We start from the raw sequence: 14,817 nt of genomic DNA, 5'->3' as shown, positions 1-14,817 counted from the left end.
ACAAAAGTCTGGTCACTTAACAGAAATAATGTCCAGTATAGAATATAAAGTCCTGCTGCAGTGGAAACAGAATGAATATTGTGCCTGACTCCATCATGAGCTTGGAGGACTGCATCCATCATCATTTCGTTGAACACTAAAGAAGATATCTTGAAGAAAGCTGAAAACCTGTAACCATCGTCTTCTATAGGATAAACAAATACTATGGAAGCCAGTGGTTACCTTGTTTTGTCCAAAATTTCCAAAAATATTATTTTGCGTTTAACAGAATATAGAACTCATAATGGTTTGAAACATGTACAGAGTGAGTAAACGATGACAAGAATTTTTTGTGCGTGTGTGTGTGAACTATCCATTTAAAATGTGATCTTGATTCGAAAACGTTGTACACTAGTGTAAATGGCAGTGATCATTTTACATCTACGGCTGATTTAAGATGAACAGTGATGTTTGCACCACAAATAAATTCCAGTTTTTTCCAGTCCAAAATTCATAAGAAATTTGACAATCCAGAGTTAATTTCCAGACATTTTGAAATTGCTTAATGAGCTGTTTTTGTCCATATAATGAAAGTCAATGGGGTCCAAAAACACAAGACTAACCTTTTTTCCCAGGCACAGTTCACCCAAAAACGAACATTTACTCACTATTTACTCCCTCAAGTGGTTCTAAACCACCATGAGTTTATATATTCCACTGAACACTAAAGAAGATATTTTGAAGAAAGCTAAAGACCTGTAACCATCGACTTCAATAGTAGGAAAAACAAATACTATGAAAGCCAATGGTTACCTTTTGTTTTTCCAAAATATGTTCTGTTGTGTTTAACAGAAGAAAGAACTTATAAAGGCTTGAAACAAGTAAAGAGTGAGTAAACGATGATGGAAATACATTTTTGTGTGTGAACTATCCCTTTAAAATGGGAATTTCATTCTTAAACTCTGTTTTTAGTTTTACACTAGTGTAAACGGCAATGATGGATTTACATCTGTAGCTGATTGAAGATAAACAGTGATGTTTGCACTACAAATATAATACCAGAATGACACTGAAGTAATTTTTAAGCCTAAAATTTATGAGATATATGACAATCTGTTTTTCCAGACATTCTGAAATTGCTTGAGGAGCTGTTTTTGTCCATATAATGAAAGTCAATGGGGTCCAAAACAACACAAGACTCTAACCTTTTTTTCCAGTCACCCAAAAACGAACATTTACTCACTATTTACTCCCTCAAGTGGTTCTAAACCACTATGAGTTAACATATTCCATTGAATACTAAAGAAGATATTTTGAAGAAAGCTGAAGACCTGTAACCATCGACTTCAATAGTAGGAAAAACAAATACTATGGAAGCCAATGGTTACCTTTTGTTTTTCCAAAATATATTCTGTTGTGTTTAACAGAAGAAGGAGCTCATAAAGGCTTGAAACAAGTAAAGATCGAGTAAATGATGATGTAAAATATTTTTGTGTGAACTATCCCTTTAAAATGGGAATTTCATTCGAAAAAGCTGTTTTTAGGTTTACGGCAGTGATCGGTTTACATCTGTGGCTGATTTCAGATCAACTGTGATGTGTGTGCCGGAGAAATTTGACATTTGACATTGAATTTTGACCGAAATTGTTTGAGGAGCTGTTTTTGTCCATATAATAAAAGTCAATGGGGTCCAAAACGACATCAGACTCCACTAACCTTCTTTTCATGGACACCAACAACAAACTCAGACATTTTACAAAAAAAAACATTCCCCCATGTGCTCCACAGAAGAAAGGAAACGGGACGTCTAGTCACCCTGATCTACATCAGGGCTTTTTTTTTATTTTTCACTGCAGGCAGATTTGTTTCTTTGAGAGCTTTGTGACTTGCGGTTCATTTTTATACACCCCTACTGTACACCCCCTTTTAACGCCTTCTTTCTTCCTTCAGTCCACACAAGCCTCCGCGTGTGTCTCTGCGCCTTATATAAGCAGGAATATCTGAGTTTTGTGATCTGCTGAATCGCTCCCATTAGCATACGTCAGAGCCGCGGCTGCCCGAGTCTTATTAATCTGTGTGGAGAGAGAAATGGAAGAAAGAGAGGATAGCAGGATAAACGCGAACCAGATTAGCAGTGACTGCACAGATCTTACGCTGTGGAGATCATATAGATGAACACACTCACACACACACTTCTGTGCACAACATCTCTCCACCTTGGCTTGAGTAGGCTATACACAGCTGAAGTCTGAATTATTAGCCTCCCTGTATATATTTTTTCCCAATTTCTGCTTAACGGAGAGAGGAACACATTTCTAAACATAATAGTTTTAATAATAATAATTTCTAATAACTGAATTCTTTTATCTTAGCCATGATAAGAGCACAAAATATTTGACTAGATATTTTTCAGGATACTAGTATTCAGCTTAAAGTGACATTATAAGGCTTAACTAGGTTAATTAGGCAAGTTATTAGGCAAATCATACAATGATGGTTTATTCTGTCGATTGTATATGCAAATTAGCATACTGTGAGCCTCAGACACCACTGTTTCCTTGTTTTCATGTAAATTCCAAGAGTGTAAACTCCTGGTGGACAATAGGCCAATCAGAAGACAAAACAAACCGTGATGAGACTCGACGAGCCACGCCCTCCGCATTTGCATGTATGCCTACTTTAGATCATTCATCCGGACCTGACGAGTAGCTGATGTCATCAAAAGAAAACAACTCATATGCAGCTCTGAGATCATAACAAAAGCTCTGAAGACATTAAAGTGCACTCCTCAGGCTGAGATTGATCAGCCAAATGTTTTCTAGCAATACAACAGTGATAATTTCCCTCCCTTAGTTATTTTAAGCATATATTTCACTTGTATATGGGACTTTTATGTTGAAAACACGAGCACCAAATTGTTTACTGTGCGTTACTGGGTAACGACAGCACGAGACATGTTTCAATCTCGCCTCAGGGTGCAAAATGCAGGATTTACAGATTACACATTTATTCATCTCCACTCTGAAGAGACATAAGGTATGTTTAGCTACATATTTTGTTAATTTATTGAAATTTGCTGCGTATGTTTCAACAAACACACGTACTGCAGCGTGTCAAATCCCTCAGCTCAACTGTCATATGTTCATGCAGAGGTTGATATTAACTTGATATTGATAATGTAGCTTCAAAATACAATGCAATACTTCTGTATGACTCTCTTTTGTCAAGTTTAATAGTAATTAATGATTAATAAAATTAATTTATCATTTAACATCTGTCCACAACAGATCTGATGTTTATGATGTAGCGCTTGTTGTTGGTGTCCCGGGGGAAAATCCTCTTGCTGACACCAGACAACAGTTGATATACAATATGAACAGCAGCTACGCTAATTATTTTCTTTATTCTCCATTTCCATCTGGGGATACTCTTCGCGAGGCCCTCAGACTATGCAGAGTCACTGATTCAATCCAAGACCAACGACGAGATGATCCCAAGGTTTCCATATCCTGGACCAGGCCGTATCTTGAGCAGCTACTGTGGTGGTCATGGAAGAGTGGAGAACATGAGACTGATTCCTGTGACGCTCCAGAGACAGACGAGTCTTTGCTGAGGCCAGCTTCCAGCCTCCGCCACTGAGACTGCAGCTCTGCACAAGACGTTTGGCCAGCGGAGAAATTAAAACGATCGTGCCCAACTGAGCCTGGTTTCTCTCAAGGTTTTTTGTCTTTACTTTCGCCATTAGTGAAGTTTTTTTCCCTCTCCGCTGTCGCCACTGGCTTGCATGGTTCATGATCTGTAGAGCTGCGCATCATTGGATTTGCTCTTCAGTGTTTGGACTCTCAGTTGTGATTATTAAACCACACTGAACTGAGCTAAACTGAACTGAACTGAAACACTACAAACAGAACTACACTGTTCCAATTTACTGTGACCTTTTATGTGAAGCTGCTTTGACACAATCTACATTGTATAAGCGCTATACAAATAAAGGTGAATTGAATTTAATTGAATTGATCAAACTGGGCTCAGCTCAGTCGGAAGCACTGCTGAAAGCTTCCATCATCTAGGTTAAGTTTCTAGAGGAGTTTATGAGCTCACAGAGCTAGGTGCACCTCTGAAAGGATCTAGTGGACTCCAAATGGATCGACGCTGTTTTTCAGCATTCATAAAGCACATAAACACAGTTTCTCTCTCAATAAAATCCATGGAAGCCATTTAGCAACGAAGCTAGAGTCACCGGGCAGACAGAAGCCACGCCCATGATACAAATCTGAATCTATTGCTCAGTGAATTTGACGCACGAATGAAGCCAGTAAGCTCAAAATGTTCACGCGTCTATTTATGCGCTAATATCACGATTTATCAGCGCATATACCGCGTCAAGTGTGAACACAGCATAAGAGGTAACGTCAGAGCGGAGCTCATTAATATTCATGACACAAACCATATATGGTCGATCATGGACTTTCTGATTGTATGGTCATTTATGGAGTAATGAGTTAGCTTATAATACCATTACTCTTACTTTACTGAAACCATAAACTTCCTATGTAGATATCAGAGAACAATTTAACTTATTAAACCAATGCAGTATATGACACCTTTAAGGTGGCTAATAATATTGACCTTAAATGGTTTTAAAATATGTAAAACTGCTTTTATTCTAGCCAAAATAAAACAAATAAGACTTTCTCCAGAAGAAAAAATATTATAGGAAATACTGTGAAAATTTCCTTGCTCTGTTAAACATCATTTGGGAAATATTTAAAAAAGAAAAGAAAATTCCCAGGAGGGCGAATAACTTTGACTTCCACTGTATGTGTGTGTATTTTGTGTGATTGCAGCGATGAGATGTGAGGATGTGTGTATGTGTTAAGCCTCGGGGCGATTATTCTGTCAGGAGTGTGTTCTCTGCTGCAGCCCGTCCTGCCAGGAAGCAACTCTAAATCCACACTGATCGGTCCAAAGTCAAGATTTCACCATTCAACATACTCCCATCTCTTAACACACAGATCCAAGTAGAGACGACGAGATCTTGCTTTAAACACACACACATATGCTCACACACACACACACTAAGCCTCCTCAACACGCTGCTGCGGGATAAGACTGCATGCCTTGTCATGCCAGATCACTGTGATTCTCCAACCCTGCCCAGCACCAAACTGGCACTGCCAACTGTCAAGTGTGTTTGTGTGTGTGTGTGTGTGTGTAAGTTAAACATGATCTGGTGGTGTTTTAAGCCTATTTAACGCTTCTGGTCAATATGTGCGTTTAACCCTTGTGTACTGTTCAAATTGACTACCCTTTCGTTATGTTCAGGGCTGTTTTTGCCCCATTGACTTCCCTTATAATCACATTTTTGATTGCAAAGGCATGACAGCATATAATCATGCGTGCTTGATGGTGCTTTTCCCTGTTGGGAAGGTCAAATGTGTCATGTTTACTGTTGATTATTAGTTTGCAGCATTAACCCTTTAGATAGGCCTGTGCAAAAAAATGTCTGGCTTTTATAGGGAGTTCTGTGGAGTAAAACAGCAGATCAGAGGTGGGAGTAAGTCACACATGTGCAAGTCACAAGTCATAACCTTCAAGTCTCAAGAAAATCAAGTCAATTTTTGTGGGACTCAAGTCAAGTCAAGTCACTGCTTATTTCAAGTCACGTCAAATCAAGTCGTAGCTTGGTCTAGCAAGTCACTTTCAAGTCAATCTAATTATATATATATATATATATATATATATATATATATATATATATATATATATATATATATATATATATACAGTTGAAGTCAGAATTATTAGCCCCCCTTTTGAATTTTTTCCCAAATGATGTTTAACAGATCGAGGAAATTTTCACAGTATGTCTGATAATATTTTTTCTTCTGGAGAAAGTCATATTTGTTTTATTTCGCTAAAATAAAAGGAGTTTTTCATTTTTTAAGAACCATTTTAAGGTCAATATTATTAGCCCCTTTAAGCTATATTTTTCCCGATAGTCTACAGAACAAACCATTATTATACAGTAACTAGTTAAGCCTTTAAATGTCACTTTAAGCTGAATACTAGTATCTTGAAAAATATCTAATCAAATATTATAAATGAGTTATTAAAACTATTATGTTTAGAAATGTTGAAAAGAATCTTCTCTCCCTTAAACAGATATTGTGGAAAAAATAAACAAGGGGCTAATAATTCAGGGGGGCTAATAATTCTGACTTCAACTGTATATATATATATATATATATATATATATATATATATATATATATATATATATATATATATATATATATATATATATATATATATATATATATATACACATATATACAAAAACTGTAATTTGAAATGACACTTTCATCACTAGTGAATCAGATGGCTTTCTGCTTAGTGGGATGTGTGTGCTTATTTTAAAGCCATTAAAAAATCATACTATTAATTAAAAGAGACCCTAAATCACAAAACCAAACTTATAGTGCACAGGTACATTTTTTGGGAAAGTTTGTTTTTGAATTAAAATGATATTTTTTTTTCATGTATTACAGAAACATTATTGTATCAAAAGTAAAGATCTCCTTCTTAAAGACATTTTGTACATTTCAAAAACTTCAATGAAAAATTTTGATGTTTGATGGTATATTTTGCAGCCAGTTTAGAGTACACTGTTCCCTTTGAAGATTTACCCGACCTGTCCTCGGGAGTTTGCTTTCCATATCAAACTTGCGGAGTAGGCTACTTAATATTGAGGAAAAGCCCCAATAAGATAAGCGAATGTCTGCAGCCCCGCCTCCGTTTTCAGATGTCTCTGTTTCCCCCATCCAGGAGCAAAGCGTTTTAAAATGAAAACGGCCTCTCCCGCATTTTCAAAACGCTCTGTTTTCAAAACGCTCCATTTTTGGTGCTCGAAAACTCTGGCGTAGTGTGGACGGTTTGCAAAACGTATGCGTTTTAAAACAAAAAACGTATATTAGTGTAAACGGGGCCTAAGAGCGTTGCAACAAACATCTTATCTGTCACCCTTACCTAAGTGCCTTTATTCTGAGCGTTTCACAGTAGTTTCTGGCAATATACAGCGACGGATGCCGCAGTTGCTATAGTTACGTAAACAGATTGTAATGAACCACGAATGCTTGCCTTAAAACAGCTCTGCAGTTCACATCATCTGTGCCGCTTTCTTTCCGTTAAGCGAGTCGAGACGTTCCCTTATCCAGTCGATCTCGAGATTATGTTTGGAGAACCTATAAAACTGGGCTGGGATCATGTGGAGACTTTTGAAGCTGGACTGAAACTGCGATTTCACATGGATGCACTCCTGCGTAGACACATATATATTAGTTTATTTATTGAATGGTTTTAATAAATTACTTATCTACAGTCCTGTGAGTCTTTTATCTAAAACATTTTATTTGGGTGAGAATGCTTGCATCTTGAGTGTCATTTGTTCATTTAGGGGAGCTCATTAGGTCGCTTTTGGGTCGTTTCCACTGAGTGGTACAGTACGGTACGGTACGGGTCACCTTTATCAGGCTTGCTTTTCCACTGCTAAAAGGGTACCAATGGTACTCTTTTTACACGTACACACACACACACACACACACACACACACACACACACACACACACACACACACACACACACACACACACACACACACACACACACACACACACACACACACACACACGTATATTGTTTTCATTTCGATGAAACTGTAACATGATGTACTTGATCAGACTTTATCAATCATCTTTGTCATGGTACATTTCACAGACACATCAGCATGTTTTTCCTATCAGTGTCTTCATAAGAACAGCGAGTGCTCATATCTACAGTATTTGTTGACCTGCTCCCTTATAAAGAGAAACAGTGGGAATGTGTTTAAGTGAGTGTGTGTGAAACTGTGGCGTGTGTGTGTGTGTGTGACTGCCTGACTTCCACAGTAATGATCTTCCTCTCTTTCAAAAGGTTTTTCTTAGAAAGCAATCCTTAGTCATTTTCAGCTAACAAACTAAAGTTACAAACAGTTCGTTTGTTCACACGTTACTCATAAATTCTCACTATTGCATCATTTAATGACCTTCATCTTGTTTCAAGTCCTTCTTTTGAGAAATTCAGAAGATATTTCTTTAAAAAGTCTTAATTTGTCCAATTTGTTCTGTATTTTAAAGGAACAGTTCACCCAAAAATTAGGATTTACTCACCATTTACTCACACTCAAGTTGTTCAAAACCTTTATGAATTTGAGTTTTTGTTGTTGTTGTGTTATGGAAAATACTTTTATTTTGTACATGATTTAAAGTACTATCCAAAAAAAAAAAAATTTAATAAGATTCTGTGATTATTTAAGAAGATATTTTGAAGAATGCATAAAACCGGTAAGCATTGCTTCATTAAAAATTACTATAGAAGTCAATGGTTACTGGTTTCCAACATTCTTCAAAATATCTTCCTTTGTGTTTAATTAAGGGGGTCACGGTGGCGCAGTGGGTAGCACGATCACCTCACAGCAAGAATGTCGCTGGTTCCAGCCTTGGCTGAGTCAGTTGGCATTTCTGGGTGGACTTTGCGGGTGGAGGGGCAAATAATTTTGACCTTAAAATGGGTTTTTAAAAAATTAAAAACTGCTTTTATTATAGCCAAAATAAAACAAGTAAGACTTTCTCCAGAAGAAAAAATATTATCAGACATACTGTGAAAATTTCCTGGCTCTATTAAACATAATTTGGGAAATATTTAAAAAAGAAAAACAAAAATCAAAGGGGGGCTAATAATTCTGACTTCAACTGTACATGATGACACAATTTTCATATTTCCTACTCTCCCTTCAAGTAATAATTAGGTCATGTGATGATTCAAGACACTCTCGAAAAGCAAACCATAAAGAGAGCGAGTGAGCGAGAGAGAAACGGAGCAAGGGCTGACCTATCCTCCCTGGACCCAGCTGTACTAGGACATCCCACATCCCAGAATTCCTCATTTTAAGAGTCTCCGACTAGTTTTCCTGTTTTGGTTTGATGTTTCTGCCCAGTATATCACCTAGTCTACTTCCCGACATAAAACGTTTGGAGTTTTTACGGCTTCGAAGAAGACTTAAAAGCAATCAACCGTAAATCTCTATGAGTAATAAAGAGCTCAAATTAAATTTCTGTCCTGCTTTGCTTGTTGTCTTTTCTTGTCAGACGTTTAAACATCTTTCAGGTGGATTTAAGGAGGATTCATAACCTGAAAGGAAATGATTAGTGTTTATTTCTGAACCTGGAATATGGAATCTGGTGAGAAGGCCTGCTTAAAGGGACAGTTCACCCGAAAAATGTAAATTCTGTCATCATTTACTGTCTCTTTACTTGTTCCAAACCTGTTTAAGGGTGCTGTATGTTCGGCTTTAACTCTTCTAAAGCACACAAACACCATAATATGTTTACAGACTCTGAAATGAGATGCAGATTCAGAGTTCCACATGAGGTGGTTATTAATTAGCAAATAATATAAATATTATAAATGTAAAAATTAGGTGAGCAGGTTACATTATAACCCTGTGTACAACACGCTACGTGACAAGATTTGATAAGCAGTTTGGCTGTTTGCACCAGATGAAACACGACAGAAATTTAAATACAGCATTCAGAAGCACAGAATAGTGCACTCACTGCACTCCAACGTAATGGTAAGGTTATAATCTAATTAATAATTAATACATTAAACCTCTTTAACATTATTAACTGTGGACGCTTAATCACTATGTGTTGGCTGTTGATGCTTTCAGTATATGGCAATAAATGTCATGTAAAATGGCATTCAAACTCACATTATTAGCATTTACCACTGAATAAAGCACTTGAGGTGTACCTGAGGTGATCGTTGTCAGTTTTCTGCTTATCAGCTGCAAGAAATAGAAGCCGTTTCTAATAGGTGTTGGTAAGGACAAAAACTGCTTTTAATATGGAAAATGCTCTGTCTATTCTGTCTTTTATTTAGCACACGACTTAAATCAGCCTTTAGGCTCGATAGTCAGGCACATTACTGTTGGTGTCGTCAATCTGGCAACCTGCTCTTGCATGGGTTTTTAACAAATACCAAGTTCAACCACTGTGTGTCAAACTTACATACTGCACCTTTAACTTTCTGTCTTCTGTTAAACACACAAGAAATAAGACGTTTGCTGTTTGTTCAAACTACTTATTTAAATTGAGCTCAAAAACTCAATTCTTGCTTTTATGTTTGATCCACTTAAATCTGAAAAAAAAAAGATTAAGTTACCTTAATCAATTTGTGTTGGGACAACACGAAAGAATAGTTTAACCCAACATTTTTTACTGTAACCACACTTTAAAAAACGCAGCGTTGCACACAATCTATTCATGTTGTCTAAAAAACTCAAACTTATTTAAAATGAGTTAAAACAACACAATTCTTATGTTGTTTGGGGGAAAAACTTGATTGTTTTATGTTCAATCCACTTTAATCCAAATTAGTAAAAAACACTTTTATTTTCAGTAACTATTGAATTTGATAGCATTTATATTCTATAGTATTAACTATTATGGCTCTTGCCATTAAAGAGATATGTGAAAGTTTATATTTAATTACAGTATATATATATATATATATAAATATATATATATATATATATATATATATATATATATATATATATATATATATATATATATATATTTATTTATTTATGCTTTAAGATAACCACACTTCTTCCTTAGACACCTTAATGCAATGAGATCAAGAACAATTGAATTGCTCACAGCTGAAAATTCTAGACTAACTTCAAAGTTAGAATAGTTAAAATAATAATAATAATAATAATAATAATAATAATAATAATAATAATAATAATAATAATAATAATAATAATATTAATATTGATGGATGGTGACATGGTGCCTCAGTGGCTAGCACTGTTGATTCACAGCAAGGAAGTCGCTGGTTCGAGCCTCAGCTGGGCCAGCGGGAATTTCTTTGTGGAGATTGCATGTTCTCCCCATGTTGGCGTTGGTTTCCTCCAGTTTCTCCCACAGTCCAAAGAAATGCACTATAGGTGAATTGAGTGTGTGTGAATGTGAGAGTGTATGGGTGTTTCCTAGTTCTGGGTTGCAGCTGGAAGGGCATACGCTGGGTAAAACAAAAGCTGAAGTAAGTGAATGAATAATAAAAAAATATAATAATAATAATAATAATAATAATAACAACAATAATAATAATACTAATAATAATAATACTAATAGTAATACTACTACTACTACTACTACTACTACCAATAATAATAATAAATAATAATAATAATAATAATAATAATAATAATAATAATAATAGTAATAATACTACTACTACTAATACTACTACTACTACTACTACTACTACTACTACTACTAATAATAATAATAGTAATAATAATAATAGTAATACTACTACTACTACTACTAATAATAATAATAATAATAATAATAATAATAATAATAGTAATAATAATAATAGTAATACTACTACTACTTCTACTACTACTACTACTTCTACTACTACTACTACTACTACTAATAATAATAATAATAATAATAATAATAATACTACTACTACTACTACTACTAATAATAATAATAGTAATACTACTACTACTACTACTACTACTACTACTACTACTACTAATAATAATAATAATAATGATGATTCTAAAACCTTGACAAGCAAAAAAAAAAAAAGTTACAGAGCAAAAAGCATTTTCTTGCTTAGTTTTTGTTTTGTTTCAAATCTAATATCTAAAAATTCCTAAATCAAGAAGCAATTTTTAGACAAGTAAAAAATAATGTCTTGTTTTCAGCAATAATAAGTAAAAGTTAAGTGAGTTTTTTCATTAAAACAAGCAAAATAATCTGCCAATGGAGTAAGCAAAATACAATGTTTTCACTTCAAAGATTATTTTGCTTACCCCACTGACAGATTATTCAGCAAATTATTTAGCTTCCCCCCCCCCCCCACTTTTGAAGTCAATGGTTACAGGTTTTCAGCTTTCCTCTAAACATCTTATTTAGTGTTCAACAGAAGAAAGAAACTCATAAAGCTTTGAACCACTTTAAGAATGAGTAAATAATGAGTACATTTCAATTATCCCAAGAGCAGATAACACCAGTTTACATGCAAAAGCAAACCCACACACAATGTTCCCGTTCTGGTCTACCTGGAAAAGTGTGCTGGCACGTGGCCGGACCGCATTCCTGCAGGGCCCGATCGTGAATCTCCCTGAGGAATCTGAGCGGTTGAACCCTGCAGCAAACTCCTTGTAGACTCTCGTAAAGACAGGCCTGGGTGGTCAGGTCTCTCTCATCTCTCCTCCCTTACTCTCTGCCCCCTCACCTCTATCCATCACCTACAGGGGAGTGCAACATTACACCTAAATCCATCAGCCGATTCGGGGCCAGTATTGGGCCAGTCTGGACCAGCCAAGGGCCCTTTAGGGGCCAAAAACACTCTATATAAGATGCCAGAAAAAAGGATAGTTCACTCAAAAATTTAAATGGTATAATAAGAAAATATATACAATGGAAGTCAATGGTTACCGGTTTCCAGCATTCTTCAGTATATCTCCATTTGTGTAGAAGAAAGAAACTTAGCACTTTACCTGAAGGGGTGTTCATAAGATTATGAAACTTTATAATCATGAAATGACACATCATGAATGCAACCCAGGCTCATTCTGAAAACGTACCTCTGGAGACGTTTCTGGAGACCGTGAAAAACATCCCAGCGGCACGTTTTTCTGCAGTTTTTGTTTTCCTGAATCCACGAGAGGCCACTGTGTACGCTTTTTGAGATATCAAATTTCCTCGCGAGTGCCATTCGCACCTGCTATTTTCGCGTAAACCCACAGGGGCTGCTGTCCACTGACTTTTTGACTGACTGAGCGAACGATCGACAGACCCACCCTCCTACTTCCCTAAACCCAACTAATTTATCGATTGACCCGCCCACCCACTTCCCTAAACCCAACCAACACATTTCAAAAGCAATTAAAAAAAAAAGAAAAGCCTTCGTCTGATTTTTTTATCACGTTTTTACCACGACGTACATGACGCGCTAACGGGGCAAACTAATTGCAGTCGGAATGCCGTCCATACGGAGGTAAGCGGTCAGTTGGTAAGCGCGAAAAGGAACGGCGTCACACCGCCCCCGTAGCACTCGTTTAAAAGAAAGTAATGCAGCCATATGTACCTCTGTCTATGTAATTCGCGGTCTCCAGAAACGTCTGTAGGGCTATGTTTTCAGAACGAGCCTGTGTTGCATGAATGTGAATGAGATTTTATGCATGCCTATGAAACTGTTATTAAGTGTTATTCGCTCACCTTCTTTGCTTTCAGGATCTTTGATGTGGAAGCTGAAGTATGAGAAGGAGCGCTATCCTGATGAATACTATTGACTTTTCTAATGGCTTCATTACAATCATGCTAATGACAGATTTATGACAAGTTTTGTTGTCTTGGTAATGTAAAGTTGTCATAACAAAGAATGTCATCTTTGCATTTAAAATGTCATAACTGAGCAAACGTCACTTAATAACAGTTGTTTTAAGCATTAATAAAATCTAAATGATATGTGTCATGTCATGATCATAAAGGTTTAAGGGTCTTATGAACACCCCTTCTAGTAATGTGCTACCAAGTTTCTTTCTTCAGGTGATCACATATGGAGTTATACTGAAGAATGCTGGAAACTGGTAACCCTTGACTTACATTGTATATAGTTTTTCCTATTATTGATGTCATTGATTACCAGTTTCCAACATTGCTATAGATTTCTTATTTTGAGTTCAAGAGGCGAAAAAAACTGAGAGTATTGGAACCACTTGGTGAGCAAATTGTACAATACCAAAACAGAAAATGTTGGGACAGTATGGAAAAAGCAAATAAAAAAGAAGTGATTTCCTACGTTTACATACCTTGACCTGTAGTTTATTCAGGGTATATACAGGAATCAGAGGGTAAAATTCAATACCTTTAAGACTTTTTAAAGACTATTTTTAAGACCTACATTTTAAGACCTCATCACTTTAGGTCTGAACAGTTAACACAAGTTTTAAATATATTCACTAAATACTGATTGTAAGAAACTAATCCTAAACTAAAACATTATTCATAAACTTTTTAAAACTGTTAATCCAGAAGGTTTCGCCTATAGAATAGCAGAAATACTGGTGCTGCCTTGGTCACTGCAGTATACAAAGCAGTGTGACATCAAATATAGCAGGATTTTATCGATTTCATAAACTACACAGCATCCCAAAATTTCAGACTTTAACATACATCTATAGTTATACAACTGTTTATTCAAAAATAATGCAAAATTTAAAGACTTTATGACTTTTTAAGGGCCTTAAATTTCTCTAAATTGATATATCAACTTTTAATACTTTTTAAGACCCTGCGGACACCCTGTTATTGCAGACAATACAAAGAACATTAATGCGTTCCTTATGATTTTTTAAATAAACGCATATTTCAATTTTGCTTCTTGCAACACGTTTCAAAAAAGTTGTAACAGTAAAGCATTTACCACTTTTTGATGTTGCCAATCCTTTTCACAACGCTTAAAAGACGTTTCAAGAGTTCACACTTAGCTGATAATCAATAAAGCGTGTTTGGCATGCTGTCCCCGGAGAGAACCCTGAGCTAGTAATATCCTCGAGCTTGGGGCTCCCTCCCGTTAGAAGGGCGAGAGGGGAGTTCGAGCTCAGGTAGGTCTCGAGGACTCCCCTGCTTGTCGCCGCTTGAGAAGTGTAAACTAGTGTTGTTTTCGGTGATAATTTGGTTTAGTCGATTGGCTATGGTTTAT

Source organism: Danio aesculapii, chromosome 11 (assembly GCF_903798145.1).
Source record: "Danio aesculapii chromosome 11, fDanAes4.1, whole genome shotgun sequence".
In the NCBI taxonomy this organism is placed as follows: Eukaryota; Metazoa; Chordata; class Actinopteri; order Cypriniformes; family Danionidae; genus Danio; species Danio aesculapii.
This window is presented reverse-complemented; position numbering follows the sequence as displayed.